We start from the raw sequence: 15,552 nt of genomic DNA, 5'->3' as shown, positions 1-15,552 counted from the left end.
GGAGTTCGAAACCAACCTGAGCAAGAGCGAGACCCCGTCTCTTCTATAAATAGAAAGAAATTTTTTTTTTATTTATTTTTTTTTTATTTTTTTTATTTTTTTGAGACAGAGTCTCGCTTTGTTGCCCAGGCTAGAGTGAGTGCCATGGCATCAGCCTAGCTCACAGCAACCTCAAACTCCTGGGCTCCAGTGATCCTTCTGCCTCAGCCTCCCGGGTAGCTGGGACTACAGGCATGCGCCACCATGCCCGGCTAATTTTTTATATATATATCAGTTGGCCAATTAATTTCTTTCTATTTATAGTAGAGACGGGGTCTCGCTCTTGCTCAGGCTGGTTTTGAACTCCTGACCTTGAGCAATCCGCCCGCCTCGGCCTCCCAAGAGCTAGGATTACAGGCGTGAGCCACAGCGCCCGGCCAATAGAAAGAAATTAATTGGCCAACTAATATATATATAGAAAAAATTAGCCGGGCATGGTGGCGCATGCCTGTAGTCCCAGCTACTCGGGAGGCTGAGGCAGAAGGATTGCTTGAGCCCAGGAGTTTGAGGTTGCTGTGAGCTAGGCTGACGCCACGGCACTCACTCTAGCCTGGGCAACAAAGTGAGACTCTGTCTCCAAAAAAAAAAAAAACCAAACAAAACAGAAACGCATCACAAATAGGCTTCCTTTCTGGCCCATTTCTATAGGATATAAATTGACCATTGTGGTTAAAGGCTGTGTATGTATCAGTCCAACCAGAAGACTAGAAATCACTCTGAGTATTTAACACAGGAAATTTAACGCAGGCAACTGGTATGTAGGTAACAAAGAGTGGTGAGGCCAACTGAGAATGGTGTTATAGCCCAGAGATTAGCAACAGCAAGAAGGCCTTAGCATCTCTTGGCATGGGAGAAAAAGAAAAGGCAGGGTATAAATAGAGGCAAGGACCTGTCCTATGGAAGCTGAAGCCATGGGGGATCAGAGACGCTGCCCAACACAGAAGGGGAGAAGGAGATACCCTGGTTTCTCCTTCCCTCCCTTCTCCCCACCAATCTCCCTCCAAAGTCTTCCACTGGCTGAACCTAGTACTAACAGAAATCTTTTCAACACAGGAACCTGGGAAATGCAACCTGCAGGGGCCAGTTCTGCCCCACCGCTCCCCTAGATGCAGTGCACACAGGGGAAGGGTGAGGAGTGCATCTAAGGACAGTGTGTTGTTATGAACTCACAAAGGGGAGGCCCCATTTTATGAACTGGATATTTCTGAGAGATAGAAATTAATAAAGCACTACTTAATTTAAATAGTAAGAGAATATAACATTCATAGGTTTTTTTCTTTCCTTCTTTCTAATGAGGTAGGACACAATGAAATTCAATTAAAAGTTATTGAGGCCGGGCGCGGTGGCTCACCCTTGTAATCCTAGCACTCTGCGAGGCCAAGGCGGGAGGATTGCTCAAGGTCAGGAGTTCGAAACCAGCCTGAGCAAGAGTGAGACCCCGTCTCTACTAAAAATAGAAGAAATTAATCGGCCAACTAAAAATATATATAGAAAAAATTAGCCAGGCATGGTGGCACATGCCTGTAGTCTCAGCTACTCGGGAGGCTGAGGCAGGAGGATTGCTTGAGCCCGGGAGTTTGAGGTTGCTGTGAGCTAGGCTGATGCCACAGCACTCTAGCCCGGGCAACACAGTGAGAATCTGTCTCAAAAAAAAAAAGAAAAAAAGAAAAGTTATTGAAAAGGTTCAGAAGCATATTTAATTTTTTTTAAAAAGTTATATTTCTATAGAAACTGAATTATGTAAAAAATATTATTTCTACTTCTATTAATACTTGCAACATCTTTAGAGCTACATACGCTTCCCTTTCCTTTAGGTTTAACATGGTTGTGCCATAACTGTGGGGGCTGTGACAATGAACAAGAGGTACTAGAAACAACTGAGTACTTCCCATGGTGTTCACGTCCTCTCAGAAATCAAACGTACTTCTGAAATTTAAATACAAAAAGAAGGCATCTTAAATATTTTTTCTCTAAATGACAAAAGATATGAGGACTTATTTCTTTTTATCCTTCTTCTTCCACTTCCAGTATAACTCTTTAACTAAAACATTTAGTGTGTGTGTGTGTGTGTGTGTTTCTTTTTGAGACGAGTCTCTGTCACCCCAGCTAGAGTGCAGTGGCATCATCATAGCTCACAGCAACCTCATACTCTGGGGCTCAAGCGATCCTCCCACCTCAGCCTTCTGAGTAGCTGGAACTACAGGTGCCTACTACCACACTCAGCTGATTTTTCTATTTTTTTGTAGAGACGGGGTGTCACTCTTGCTCTAGTGGGTCTCGAATTCCTAACCTCAAGCAATCCTCCTGCCTCAGCCTCCCAAAGTGTGAGGTTTACAGGTGTAGTCACCACACCGAGCCTTCTAATGAAATATTCTTTTATTTTTTTAATTATTTTTTTTATTTTGGCATATTATGGGGGTACAGATTTTAAGGTTTCAATAAATGCCCATTTCCCCCCCTCCCCGAAATATTCTTATAGAGGAAAAAGTAATCACTGGAAAGCAACAAAAGAAATGGAGAATTTGGGAAAAAGTATAAACTTTATGAACTTGAAAAAGACATTTAAATTTGGCTTCTTTTTAAAGCAGCTGGATTACGAAGCAGACACAGCTCTGCTCTTTGCCCTGTCTAGTTTGTCCCCCTTTTAGAAACTGTTCTCCCAGACTCTTTGTCCCAAACTTCCTCATCTAGCAAAAAAGAAGCTGCCTGCTTCCCTTTTAAGAACAGAAAAGGTCAGTAAATATGACGCAGAGAACACCATGGCCATAATCTTCTGCATGACCAGTGGCACAGGAAATTGAACTAAGGTATATAAAGTGCTGACCACCTCCACATACAGATGTAGCCCTGGTTTTTTTGTTTTTAATTATTATTATTTTTCTTACCAATAACTAAAAAACTCAATTAAAATCTCACCATTTAAGTTCCACAAGTTCAGTCACAACCCATTTTTTCATGCTTAAAGATTTTCTCATTAAGTGCAGTAATTTCTTACAAATTGCACTAATAAAAGTAAGTCCTGCTGAGTGTTTCCCCCCTTTTTAAATGCTGCCTTTTCATTGATGTGTTAAATTAAAACCCCAGGCACAAGTAGCAGAGTAAATGCAAAGTCTTTATTGTCAGAATCCATTCCTGCAGACCATGAGATCTCTCTGGTTTTATTTTTGTTTTTATTTGAGCTAACTGTGAGTCCTACTTTACAGCCACAGGAAGAAAGCTCTTGAAGCTCTCTTGGCCTTGGCGTACTCTGTAGAACAAACATGGTACTGTCAGCTAATGGGAAACTAGAAAAGTGATATCCAGTTAGCCCACTGGCTTAATTTAAGCTCTTTTTATGTAAGAGAACATCATTGACGTATCATTTTTATTCTGGATGCAATAACATTTCTCATCTTAAACAAGCTGAGTGTAAGAACAGATCTGTTCCCAGGTCAGCTGGCAAATTTTAGGTTCCATGGCATTCTATGGTCTTGTCATTTTTTATCAAAAACATTCTATTTAACCATATAAGACCCAATAAACATGTCCCACAAAGCCTGAAGGTCATCAATTAATATTTATAGGGAATATAGCAGTTAGCTAAAGACCAAAGAACATCATTATCTAGTGTAACTAATTTTTCAAAATTCCAGAAAGGAGTATACTTAAAATACAATATTGAGACATTATGTTAACATAAGAAACTAAAAAAATACTTTCTTATTAAACAAAGTGATTTCTTGGCTTACGTAATGTATATTCCATATGCCTGAAAAAATGTGTTGGAGATGGAAAGTGAGGGGTTAGGAGAGAAGAGAAAGGATCTCCACAATTTTCCAGGGTCCTAGAATTCTGCAAGTTGGTGAGACTTACTAAAATAAAAGTGATATAGAAGAATTAAGAACCATACCACTCCAACTTGATTCCATTCCATATGGGCTGTAGACAGGAGGATGAAAGGAAGATAATAGTGTTTGGTACTGTAGCAATTTTATAGTATCTGTCCCGCTTCATACCTGAGTAGATGTCATCACGCTAATACAGGAAGTAAGCAGAAGCAGCCCAGTAGCCATAGTAACAGTGCAGCCAAGAGGAAACACTCTGGAACAGGAGACCAGTCTGGCAATGGGATCCAATTAAAAGTTGGTAATTGAATGGAATTCAAACTCACGACAGTGAGTGATGAGTCAGACTCCTCAGCAAGCAGAGAAACAGGCCGCCAACAGCTGAATGCGCTTTTGTGGATATTGGAGGAGGGAGGCAGCTCGCAATGTTTCAGATGCCTCGAGAATTTGAGTCATTCTTGAAAGGACATATTAGGTACCAGAAATTTTAGAAGGACCATATCCTATGTGGTAAATCCTTCTAAAAACTGACAAAAAATGATGCCTTGTGTTTATATGACATCTTTCCTTAGACCTCTCAGACTCTTCTTTTTTCCCCTTTCATTTTCTCCCCTCTCTCCTTTTCTGGTTTTATAAAGAAAGTTTTATAATATTCTAGAGCTAAAAATACAGAAATGTTATATTTCTCTACTTCTTCTTTGAAGGGGCTAAGACTTAAGAATTGATCCAAAGAACCAGAGAAGTAAATCTGCTGTAAATCAAAAATTCAAACTCTTATTACTCCTAAGCACTGTTTGTTAAAGTAGACAATAGAAACCAAAAACTACTACTAGCCAGCAATACTCAGAGAACATAACAACAGATGACGGTTGTTTTGTCTCACTGATGGTAGACTAGCAGCAGCATTTATGATAATGCATCATAGTTAAATGAAACTGCAGCCAAACAGTTACCCAAACTGTACCCAAAAATATACAGGTTCTCAAATCATGGGCATCTCTTTAGAGTGGGGTTTAGGGGTGAGAGAGAAGAATGTACATTTTTGTGAAGATGATATCATGAACACACATGAGCATGTACTTATTTAATGAGGAAAAAGCCCAAGGAATAATTAAATCATCATGAAACACATAAGAGACTGTAGTATAAGCAGACAACAAACAATTGTTTCTCTTTCCAGTGAATTTTTAAATGGAAAGACATTTTCATAGGTTCACATTTACTGATGGTGATACTCAGAATACTTCTATTTCATTCATCTTTTTATCTCTTTTTTGTTTTATTCTTTCTGTACCATGGACCTTGCTCTTTCTGTTTGTTACTCATATACTTAAAGAGCAGAGGTAAAAAGGACCTTAGAAATGATTTCATTTCATCTGCTGTCCTCATGAAAGTCTACTAATTTGAAGCAGATTTGCCGTAGGCAAATCTTTGGTTTGTGGATTCTATGTTCCTTATAATCCTATATATTTAAAATTCCAATTCTAAGTCGTGCTGGCTTCACGACTTAGAAGAATAATTAGAAATGGTACAAATTATGGGATAATCCAACTTTAGTTATTGCATATATATTTTCTTCTCAGTATATGAGACAAATAATGAATCAAACAAAATAAACACATGCTTGAGAAAAGTGGCACAAAAGAAGAAACAAATGAAAGGAAAAATAATGAACCTAAAATTTTTCCAAATCTATAAATATTGATCTAAGACTTAATATACCAAAATAACTGTTGTCACTAAAATTAACTTTCATTTCTCACAACAAATCACCTTTCCGCTCTAACAAATTCCTTAAACCTACACAATTTTTCCTGTACTGGGTAAGCTTATTCTGTACTAATATAAAGGAATTCTTCCCAAGAAGCAAAAGATTCCCAAAACACTAACATAATCTTGCATACATGTATCTAAGTTTATTTTTCTTATTTTTTTTTCATTTCAGCATATTATGGGGATACAAATGTTAAGGTTACATATATTGCCCTTGTCCCCCCTCTCCTCTCAAATCAGAGCTTCAAGTGTGACCATCGCCCAGATGGTACTCATCTCACTCATTATGTATGTATATACCCATCCCCTCCTCCCCCCGCCCACCTACCCGACACCCGATAAATGTTATTCCTATAAGTCCAGTTAGGTGTTGATCAGTTGAAGGCCTTTATATAAAATGCACTTTAGCTGGGTGCAATGGCTCACATTTGTAATCCTAGCTATTAGGGGGCTGAAGTGGGTGGATCACTTGAGGCCAGGAGTTCGAGATCAGCCTAGGCAACATGATGAGACCCCGTCTCTAAAAAACAGTTTTTTAAAATTACCTGGGAGCATGCCTCTAGTCCAGCTACTCTGGAAGCTGGGGTGGGAGGAGCACTTGAATCCAGGAGTTTGAGGCTGCAGTGGGCTATGATGTCACTACTGCACTCTAGCCTGGGCAATAGAGCAAGACCCTGTATGCATGTATGTATGTGTCTATCTATCTAACAAACTAAAAATAGTGCATCCTATTACCTGCACTGGTCCTCTGTATAAATTCAATTGAATCTCTTGGCCCAGCTGAGTTAGCCAGGTGAGGCAAAAAAATACAAAGGTCTCACCAGCACACAGGATATCAAGGTAAGCAACTTTCAATACTCAAAACTTCATGGAAAACAACTACACAAGAAATCAACAAAGACATAAACGTGAACAAACTATCAACCAAACTGACCTAACTGATATTTACAGTTGAGCCAACAACAGCAGAATACCTGCCCCTTTTAAGGCCACAGGGAACATTTGTCAGAACAGTCTATGCCAGGCATCAGAACAAGTCTCAATAAATTTAAAAGGATTAAAGCCATTCAAAATATGTTCTCCAATTACAACAGAATTAAATTAAAAATTAACAACAGAAAGAAATTTGGAAAACTCAATATTGGGAACTTAAAAATATACTTCAAAATAATCCAAGTGTCAAAGAAATAATTGCAAAAGACATTGGAAAATATGTGAACCGAATGAAAACAAAAACACAACACAACACAATTTATGGTGTGCAGATAAAGTACTGCTTAAAAGTAAATGTATAGCTTTAAATGCCTATATTAGAAAAGAGGTTTGAAATCAATAATCTAAAGCTTCTATGTTCAGAAACAAGAAAAAAGAAGAGCAAGTTATCCAAAACAAGAAGTAGGAACTAACAAAGATCAGAGCAGAAACTAATTAAATAAAAAGAGAATGATAATAAAGAAAATCAATAAAACTAAAAGCTAAGATCTCAAAAAGATACAATTTATAAGCCTTTACCTAGACAGACCAAGAAAAAGATACAAAATCCCCAAATCAGAAATAGGCAATAGATATCAAAAATATTATAAGGGAATAATAATATGAACCATGTCATGCCAACAAATTAGACAACTTAGATGAAATGGACAAAATCCTTACAAAGATATAAATTACCAAAATTGATTTAAGAAGAAATAAAAACTCCAAGTAGATCTGTAAGTTAAAAAAAAAAATCAAATTAGTATTAAAAAGCTTCCCACAAAGAACCCAGGTGCAGATGGCTTTACCTGTAAAGTCTATCAAATACGTAAAGGAGAAATAGTAACAATCCCAAAGAAAAGGAAAGGAAACCTCCTAACTCATTTTATGAGTCCAGTATTTCTTTGTTGCCAAAGCCAGAAAAATACAGATACACACACACACACACACACACACACACACACACACACACACACACACACACACACAAACATATGTCCCTCATGAACATATACTCAAAAATCCTAACAAAGTATTAGCTGCGTTGGTCAGTTTTGTGCTGTTATAACAGAATACCTGAGGACCACGCAGTTTATGAAGAACAGTTATTTATTTAGCTCACAGTTCTGGAAGCTGTGGAGTTCAAGAGCATGGTGTCAGAATCTGGCAGGGGTCATTCCATGCCAAGAGACAGAGAGAGGAAACTGGGCTGAACTTGTCCTTTCTACAACTAACAGACTCATGTGATAATGGCCTTAATCATGAGGGTGGTGCCCCCAAGACCTAATTGCCCTTAAAGGTCCCACTTCTCCACAGTGTTACAATGTGCATTAAGTTCCTAACACATGAACTTTGGGGGGCATAGTCAAACCTCAACATTACCAAAAAGAATCCAGAACACATAAAAAGGATTTTATAGTATGATTAACTAGAATTGATTCCTGAAATGCAAAGTTGAGTAAATTTTAAAAAATCAATTAATATGATACATGATATTAACAGAAGAATAAAAACCACACAATAGTCACAATAGATACAGAAAATGCATCTGACAAAACTCAAAACTCATTCATAATAAAAACTGTCAACCAACTAGAAATGGAAGGAAACCTCCTCCAGCTGACAAAGAGAATCTGGGAAAAACTTAAAACTAACATCATAGTAATGGTGAAAGACAAAGTTTTCCTCCTCAGATCAGGAACAAGGTAAGGATATTTACCCACTGTTTCTATTCAACACTGCACTAGAAATTTCAAGCAATACAATCAAGAAAAAAAGATTAAAGGCATATAAGTGGCAGGGCCGGGTAGCTCATGCCTCTAATTCTAGCACTTTGGGAGGCTGAGGCGGCAGGATTGCTTGAGTTCAAGAGTTCAAGATCAGCCTGAGCAACACAGCAAGACTCCATCTCTACTAAAAATAGAAAAATCAGCTGGTGCCCTGGTGTACACCCATAGTCCCAGCTATTCAGGAGGATGAGGCAGGAGGATCCCTTAAACCTAGTGGTTGGAGCTTGCAGTGAGCTACAATGATGTCACTGCACTCCACCTGGGGCAACAGAATGAGACTTTGTCCCGCCCCCCTCCAAAAAAGGCATATAAGTTATAAAGGAAGAAGTAGGCTGGTCCGAAGGTAGTGAGTTATCTCACGTGATTGTTCACAGTCAGTTACAGATTGAACTCCTTGTTCTACTACTTTCCCCCCTCCTCACTACTGCACTTGACTAGTCTTAAAAAAAAAAAAAAAAAAAAAAAAAAAGAAGTAAAACTTTATTTGTAGACAACATGATCCTGTATGTAGAAAATCCTAAGGAGTATATACATAAAAAAAAAAAACTACTAGAACTAAAAAATAAGTTTAATAAGGTTGCAGGATATAAGATCAATAAACAGAAAGTAATCACAGTTCTCTATATTAGCCACAAACAATCCAAAAATAAAATTAAAAAAGTAATTCCATTCCCAACAGCATCAAAAAGAATAAAATACTTGGTAGTAAATTTAAGAAAGTTTAAGACTTGTGAACTAAAAACTATAAGACATTATGGAAAGTAAACAAGATCTAAATAAATGGAGAAATAGTCCATGTTCATGGATTAGAAAGCTCAATATCGTTAACATGGCAATTCTCCCTTAATTATTATATACTTGTGGCAATCCCTAAATTGAAAGCTGATCCTAAAATTTATATGGAAATGCAAAGGACCTAGAGTAGACTAAACAATTTTAGATAACAGAGTCGGAGGACTATCTAGAATATGATTTCAAAACTCATGATAAAGTTACAGTAACCAAAACGGTGTATGAGGGAAAATAGACATATAGATCAATGTAACAGAATTGAAGAAATAAATTCTTAAATTTATGGTCAATTGATTTTCAACAAATGTGCCAAGGCAATTTGATGGGAAAAGGTCAGTCTTTTCAACAAATGGTGCTGAGACAATTGGTTATCCCCAGGGTAAAATAATGAACCTGGACCCTTACCTCATAATTATTCACAAAAATCAACTAAAGACAGATTATAGACTTAAATAGAAGAAAATATAGAAGAAAATCTTTGTGACTTGGGCTAGGCAAATATTTCTTATATATGACACCAAATGACAACCCATAAAAGAAAAAATGATAAACTGGACTTAATCAAAATTAAGAACTTTACTCTTCAAAAGACACTATTAAAAAAAAAAAAAACTCAAGCCACAGAGTGGCAGAAAATATGTGCAAGTCATGTATCTGATAAAGGACTTGTATTCAGAATATATATAGAACTCTTTACATCTCAGTAATAAGACAACCCAATTAAAAACTAGTCAAAAGACATGAATAGATATTTCACCAAATATTTCACCAGATGTTTCACATGCATGGCTAATAAGCACGTGAAAAAAATCCTTAGTTTTTCAAGAACTGCAAATTAAAACCACAGTGAAAAAAAACAAACACTGCAAACAGCTGACACCACCAGTGTTATTAAACATGTGAAGAAATTGGAATCCTCATATGTTGCTGGTGGGGACAGAAACTGATAAGCCACTTTTGAAAAGAGTTTGGCTGTGAACTTTCCATATGGCCCAGCAATTCCACTCCTACCCAAGAAAAACAAAAACATACAAAGACTTGCATGCAAATATTCCTAGCAACACAATTTTATAAAAGCCTTAAACTGGAAACAATCCAAATGCCCATCAGCTGATGAATAAATAAACAAAATGTGGCATATCCATGAATGGAATATTATTCACCCATAAAAAGAAATTAACTACTGATATACCTACAGGGATAAACCTCAAATTACATGCTAAGTGAAAGAAACAAATGCAAAAAGACTGTATATTGAGCAATTCCACTTGTGTAAAATTTCTAGAACACACAAATCCATAGAGACAGAAAGTAGCAGAAATAAGAACTGAGTATAAACAGGAATGGGGAACTTTTTGGGGTGAGAGAAATGTCCTTTAGCTGGATTGTGGTGATGATTATACAACCCTATAAATTTACAAAAGATCACCAAATTGTATAATACTTACCAGTACATTTTATAGAAAATTTTACTTCAATAAAGACATTAAAAAACCGGAATTAATAGATGCAACTTATCTAAGAGACTTGGAGGGAGGAGGGAGACAGGAGGGAGACATTAGATGCTTCTACTACAGAATAACTATTAAAGCTTAGACAGCAAATCTTACCCTCAATGCCCCAAGAAAGCATTACTCGATTCCAAGGGCAAGAGAATTATGAAAGGTAGTTCTCATATGAGCAAAGGCTCCTGACTCCAACGGCCTACCAATGAAATACAGTGACTATCTTGAGTGTTATGGCTGAACCTCATTACCACTGAAAGACATAAACAGATAATTACAAGATTTCAGCAGTTTAATCTGACAAAGGAAAACAAAAATGGGTCTTTAATCATAATCATAGCTACTAACTGAAGATTTTTCTCCAACTGTCCATAAGGAAACTGACAACAAAAAAACTAATTTTTCTCCTGTTTCCAAAGACATCTATGCTGGTAATATTCTCAAGGCCTGTTGAAACTGTGTTCTATATTGGAATCAAACTCCCTACCCTTTTCTAGGCAAAGAAGGCAAGCATGCCTTTTTTTTTTAGGTTTTTTGTAGATACACAAAGATCTAACAGGACTAACTGAACCAAATTATACTTGCCACTTTTTTCTGTGTCAGCATATTTTTTGCCTTGGGCTTGCAATTTGAAAGGGGAGGACAAAACACTTTTATTACATTTAAGTAGAGCTCCAAGCTGTTTCTAGGCTCCTGTTAACACATTTTAGCTGATTAGTGACTATTTTAACAAAAGCCCAACATCTTTTCCTAAACATCCTAATTGGTTAAGAGCTTCTGTTGTTTGCCACCAGCAGTCACTTTAAGTCATTGATTAAAGCAGTTTGCACATCAGCACAATCTGAAATCAGTTTCCTTTTTCAACCAGCTGGGCTTACGAAGCAATCTTGAAGACAGCCCAATATTAAGGAGAACGAAGTGCAATGCCCTGCATGACAATGATGCACCATGGAAGGAAGAACTGCAGAATTTATAGGAGGCAGAGAGAAAGAACCAAACTGCCATGAGTAAGTACTTGAACTGCTCTCTGCCTCACAAATCATACTCGTGAGCAACAGCAAGTTGGATGACATACCCTTTCTCCTAAGCACCCATGAATTCTGTTTCTATCAGAGCTGACTGTAAGCACTTTGCTGTTGCCCTGATGGTGGCCCGGGTCATCAGTGCAAGCCAGCAGTTCAGTATGTTAAATGCAGGCTTGAATGGACTCGGGCTCTTCTAGTTGTTCTGACGCTGGGACAGCGTTCAAGAATTCCACATTTTCAGCCAGAGAGAAAAATATCCTTTCCGCTTTTAACATAAAAAGAGAAAAATTGCTCAGCAGGTTTAAGGCAAGCAACTTTACTATGTAGCATAAAAAAAAACAAAACATTGGGAGAAAATAGGAACGCTGTCATATATTACATATAGACTCTGTTTAATGCTCTCAGGAAGAAATCCAAGCACTGAGAACATAACTATATCAAAGATGCTTTCAATTTTATGCTGCCAGTTGTCTTTCTTTCTTAATGGACAGCTAGGCTACATTTTACAAGAGCCATACCCTGTAATTAGGGATATTCTGATACATAGATTGACAGGAACTTGAAAGGATTTTAGAAGCTGAGTAAGAATGGATGGAAGCCTTTTGGGGAGAGTTGCTGAAAAACAAAAACACTTAATATAAAAATGGTTATGTGCATATGATGATCTTTGATTTCTATGCCATGTCTTCTTTAATTTTTCCTTTCGTCTTTATTTCAATGCTTTCATTTTAATGATTTGGCTGGGGAGTTCTATAATATTAAAACATAAACTTCAGGGTAGTGCTGTGCCATCTAATGAAATATATGCAACAAACGCAGAAGTTTAAGGCACAAGAGGCCAAGAACTGGCTCTCTGGAATTTGATCCAGTGTCTTCCACACATTTGCAATAATCTGTGGAAAGCCATCCTAACTACTCTGGGCTCCAGTGTACCCACACAGAAGATGAACAAGACCCTGAAGGCCCACTGATGTGTAATTACCACATCAAGTAATAACACACCACTTTAGGTACCTAAAGGTATCTTCTGCAATTCCAAACAGACTGACTTTTGTGTTAGAATGAGACTAGTCTTGATAAAGAAGGCACAAAATAAGCCCGGATCATCAAGTTCTGTGGTTTAACAATTTAAAACAAGTCAAAAAAGGAATCCAGTGAAGAACAAGTGAAATATTTAATAAAAAATATGGAGTACAGAGTAAAGCTCTGAAATCTTTAATCATGTATTTTCTCTCATGATGAGATGCATAACAGTACTATTCTGGGAAAGCACTAAGAAAGTATGTCAAATAGTTAAAAAAAACTTTTATAGGGCTAAAGATGTTTAAAATTTTAGTCACTGTTTGTACCATGTTTCCCCACAAACAAGACAGGGTCTTGTATTTATTTTTCCTCAAGAAGACACCCTAGGGCTTATTTTCAGGGGATGTGTTATTTTCCCCTCAAAGCCTCAGCCTGCAGCACACACAGGATGGCCGGGACCTGACAGGGGGAGCCGACCTTGTTGGTGGGGCTGCCCGCACTTTTCCAGTCACCTCTGGGATAGTAGCTGTCACGATGGGGCAGATAAGAAGGGCTGCCTGTCTTCATTACCGCTCCATAGCACACCCATCACTAGGTCTTATTTTCGGGGTAGGGCTTATATTGCGCAAATGCTTAGAAATCCTACTAGGGCTTATTTTATGGGTAAGTCTTATTTTCGGGGAAACACAGTATTTAGTATTACTAAGATGTTTAAGGTATTTGACAGAATTTATTTTTCTTAAATGTACCAGCTCTGTTTAGATAAAGGTCATATTTTTACCTTCTTATCTTTATTTGAGCAAGGTTCAATAATAATTCACATCCAAGATTACATAAATCAAGGCCAATTAAAAAAAGAAAACATACATGCACGGGAAATTTTTCCTCAATCACAATTCTCGAGGATCCACACAGGCTAGGGGGGAGAACTTGCGGCCTTAAGGTGAAATATGGCCTTCTAGGTCTTTAAGTGCAGCCTTTTAACTGAATCCAAATTTTACAGAACAAACCCTTTTATTAAAAGGGGTGCAGCAGAGAAAGATGAAGCTTTCTTGCCTCTTTTGGTGCTTAAAAAAGAACAATCTTTAAATCAGAAGGCTGCAGGTTCCCCAACTCTGGTAAGACTTGACTGACTCACGGCAGAAAATCATATAACCTATGTAAGTAAACTGCTGTGCAAACAGGACAGTGTTACACCTGACAAAAACACGATTGAAAAACACTGTCTGTTTGGCTTTGATGAATAATACCATTTTATCACTAACTGTACCATATTCTATCTTGTGCTGGAAGGACTTGAATTTTTGGAAATCTCTTTTAAAATTAAAATGCTGTTTTTGATGAATGACAATAAGGTAGGTTGGAGAACAAAGGCAAAAAGACTTGAGGATGAGATGTGATGCAAACAAAGTGAAAAGAGGGGAAAAAATGAGAGAAATTAAATGCTTCAGCAGCCACAGATTAAATTGATCATCTTCTAATCAAATAGACAAGTGCACATTACTGTTCACTTGCTCGTAAATCTACTGTTAAATACCAGCTGTTTGGGGGTCTGTGCCATTTCTACTTAGGATGTCTTCTCTTGACAGGTATGGTTTTTTTTTTTTTTTTTAAATCTAGTCATGTTCATGAGAATTCAATTGGGTGGAATGTAGTTCTGCCACCTTGTCACTATGCAGAAGCCTAATATAGAACCTATAATCTAAGTGGCAAAGACAAGGCCCATGAAAGAGAGAATCATCTTAGTATAAAATAAGTCACATTCCATCCTTTTTTTATTTTTGAGACAGAGTCTCACTCTGTTGCCCAGGCTAGAGTGCCGTGGCGTCAGCCTAGCTCACAGCAACCTCAAAGTCCTGGGCTCAATTCCTTCTGCCTCAGCCTCCGGAGTAGCTGAGACTACAGGCATGCGCCACCATGGCTGGCTAATTTTTTCTCTATATATTTTTGGCTGGCCAATTAATTTCTTTCTATTTATAATAGAGACGGGATCTCACTCTTGCTCAGGCTGGTTTAGAACTCCTGACCTTGAGCAATCCTCCCGCCTCGGCCTCCCAGAGAGCTAGGATTACAGGCATGAGCCACCTCGCCCGGCCCACATTCCATCCTGTCATCTGTTCTCATATACCCACCTTTTCTGGCTCTTAAGGTCCTCAAAGAACCTGTTTTGGACACACCGGGGACATTCAAACTATTGTACATAATGCTCCATATTCAGCGGGAATTTATAAATTCAGACTAATTACACAGGAATTATTTGGAGGATTAAAGTAATGTGACTTTTCCTTCTTCAATTTGCTCTCTTGAGACCATTTCTGCATTCTTCCTAAGTCAAAGAAGGGAAAGATAAGGAGCTGGGAATTCAACTCCTTGGGAGTTAGAAGTTAAGACTGTTTCTCCTCAGTACCTCTGCTGATCGACTGAGGAGGAGAATATTCAAGTAAGTGGATAAACTCATTCAGAGGGGCCACTGCGGACTCTGTGGCAGCCACAGAATAGATCATAGATGATGGCGATGATGTCATGAACAGTGTACGCAGGGAAACAACCCTACTCTCACAACTGATAGATCGTCAAGAATTTTTTCTACTGTAACGCTGTGGTGACAGAACGGTGGTGGTTTAGGTGGGGAAGGAGGAGGAAAGGGACTGGAAAAAGAAGGGAACCCAACAGAGAATCAAGGACGGCTCGCAAAAGCACTGGCAGCCAGGAAGAACACTTTCCCGGGGGTGGGGGCGTGGGGGGTTCAGAGCCTAAGTTATCTCCTCTCTGCCAATAAGCTTGGAACAAGAAACATCCCGAGTACTAA

General features: G+C 38.0%; 1 protein-coding gene and 1 long non-coding RNA gene across 2 annotated transcripts in view; one reads left to right on the top strand and one right to left on the bottom strand.

The window, feature by feature from the left end:
• The window catches only part of XRCC5 (X-ray repair cross complementing 5), an 89,522-nt gene that overhangs the window by 18,770 nt on the left and 55,200 nt on the right, over positions 1–15,552 (bottom strand). The window lies entirely within an intron of this gene.
• Positions 1–15,552, top strand: part of LOC105882614 (uncharacterized) — a 30,184-nt gene that overhangs the window by 13,063 nt on the left and 1,569 nt on the right. The window contains exon 2 of the long non-coding RNA XR_012920618.1: positions 11,564–11,702. This is a non-coding gene — a long non-coding RNA (uncharacterized LOC105882614). The remainder of the gene's footprint in view (positions 1–11,563; positions 11,703–15,552) is intronic.

The sequence above is a fragment of the Microcebus murinus genome, chromosome 8, assembly GCF_040939455.1.
Source record: "Microcebus murinus isolate Inina chromosome 8, M.murinus_Inina_mat1.0, whole genome shotgun sequence".
Classification (NCBI taxonomy): Eukaryota; Metazoa; Chordata; class Mammalia; order Primates; family Cheirogaleidae; genus Microcebus; species Microcebus murinus.
Note: the sequence above shows the minus strand (reverse complement) of the source record. Positions and strands in the feature narration are given on the sequence as shown.